At 40.6% G+C, this 2166-nt stretch overlaps 1 pseudogene; it reads left to right on the forward strand.

Moving 5' to 3' along the window:
* The first annotated feature begins 423 nt into the window (after window positions 1-423).
* On the forward strand, window positions 424-889 carry LOC118615031 (annotated as a pseudogene).
* Window positions 890-2166: the final 1277 nt, after the last annotated feature.

Here is a 2166-nt window from a genome sequence, read left to right on the forward strand (position 1 = left end):
ATGATGAGGCATGGTACATTTTTCCACATAGTCTTCTAGAATACCTGGCTTTGAAAAATAAAATATTGATAACTTAATATATTCTAAAGATAGAAACAAGGATATATAACTACTGGAACACAGAGATTACAACCTAAACAACTCACTTTTCTTTAAGAGGGGGTTAATCACCCGTCCTACTACTTACTCCACACCACACTCTATGGAAAAGTGGCTGATTTTCTCAATGGAAAGTAATAGAAATTCAAATCTGAATGTGGATCGATTCTAAAAAACCATTACAGCAGAAGCTTGCCCGCTATTCACAAACCATGTCTACCTTTCTCATATAAGTCTAGCTAGACTAGATTTCCCAGCCTCTCTGGCAGTTTGGGCTGAACTAGGATTGAGATATGACCAAACGAATGCCTGTCCGCCGCCATCATGGGTCACATGCATGCTCCTGGGAAGGACCTGTCCCCGACGGCCCTGCCCTACTGCCGCAGCATCCCCACATAGCTGAAGTTGACGACTGACAACATGAAGGAGCAGCTCTACGAACTGGGCAAGAAGGGGCTGACTCCCTCGCAAACTGGTGTGATCCTGAGAGACTCACGTGGTGTTGCACAAGTATGTTTTGTGACAGGCAATAAAAATCTTGTGAATTCTTAAGTCCAAAGGACTTGCTCCTGCTCTTTCTGAGGATCTCTACCATTTAATTAAGAAAGCTTTTGCTGTTTGAAAACATCTTGAGAGGAACAGAAAGGATAAGAGTACTAAATTCCATCAAATTTTGATCGAGAGCCGTATTCATCGGTTGGCTCAATATTATTAACATGACCAAACGAGTCATCCCTCCCTGCTGCATTGGAAATACAAGTCATTTGCAGCCTCTGCCCTGGTTGCATAAATCTGTCTATGTATTCAAGCAATAAAGCCATTGTTTAACTATAAAAAATAAAAAGTCACGTACAGTGATATGCATTGCTTCTAGGCCAGGCCCATAAACCCCCCAAGTTGATGAGCCTCCTCCTCCGCACCAGCCTCTGGAGCCATGGGTTAAAGAAGGCTAGCAGAGCCACAAAGTTGAAGGGCCTGGAGGAATAAACTAACACCATTTATTTATTGAAGCAGCTAACATTAGCTTAACTAATATAGTGGTTTTGCTTGATTTGTTAACTTACATGTTGATTCAGTTAAAACAAGAATATACTGGCTATTCCATGCATGCATGCCATAAAATGAGGGAACGAAGGATTCAACCCAGAAAACTCACCAGTCAAGGAAACAACAATGTAGACAAAGATCCAATGACGCATGTTCCTAAGTCCTATGAATGAAATACATGCAGGAAAGCTCTGTGGAAATTAAAGAGTGGTGCTTGGGGGAATATGGGCCATGATTCTCAAGTTGATTCTAAAGTCATAAGTATGGCAGGAACTTTTCCAATCACAGGAAGGCCACGTGCAAAGCTGTAAAGGGCCAGAGATTGTGGGTCCTGTGGAGAATGGAATGAGGACAGGTGGTAAAAGACAAGGCTTTATATACAGGCAGGAAAGTGATTACCACAGGCATGGCATTCTCTGCAATACCCTTTAACATCAGCAATACTGACTAAATAACGTTAACATCTTTGCTAAGAGGAGTGGACTTCATCCTCAAGGCGAAGGAAAGCACAGAAGTTTTTTATGGTGGCACAGATGGAGTTAAAACTGCAATTCCGGAAAAAACAATCACTTACTAAGTAAAGATAGGTTGTTTTTTCCCCCTTTAGGGGATAGGGTAGTTAAGAAAGGAGAGGAACCAACAATAGGGAGATCAAGTTCAGAAGCTACTGGAATTCTTACATCGCGAATCGAAAGTTCTGCATATATAATTTCTAATCTACCTTCTTAAACTTACCCAGGATAATACTTCCTAAAATGTATATATTCAATTAGGCACATCACACCTTTCAAAATCAAAAAGTTTCATCACCTTTTACATGCTCCCATTATACACTTTTCACAGAGAATTTCCATCAAAAGACAATAAATACAAAGTAATACCCCATCTATCCACAGCTCAGCTGTCAAGCAACCACACTCATGAGAACCACCCAATAAGTGAACAGACAGGCCTTTGAGAAATAAAGATATCACACTAGCTACTGACTAAAGACATGACATTTTTTTTTCTCACAGGAAA

The sequence above is a fragment of the Rousettus aegyptiacus genome, unplaced genomic scaffold (genome assembly GCF_014176215.1).
Source record: "Rousettus aegyptiacus isolate mRouAeg1 unplaced genomic scaffold, mRouAeg1.p scaffold_m13_p_3, whole genome shotgun sequence".
Taxonomy (NCBI): domain Eukaryota; kingdom Metazoa; phylum Chordata; class Mammalia; order Chiroptera; family Pteropodidae; genus Rousettus; species Rousettus aegyptiacus.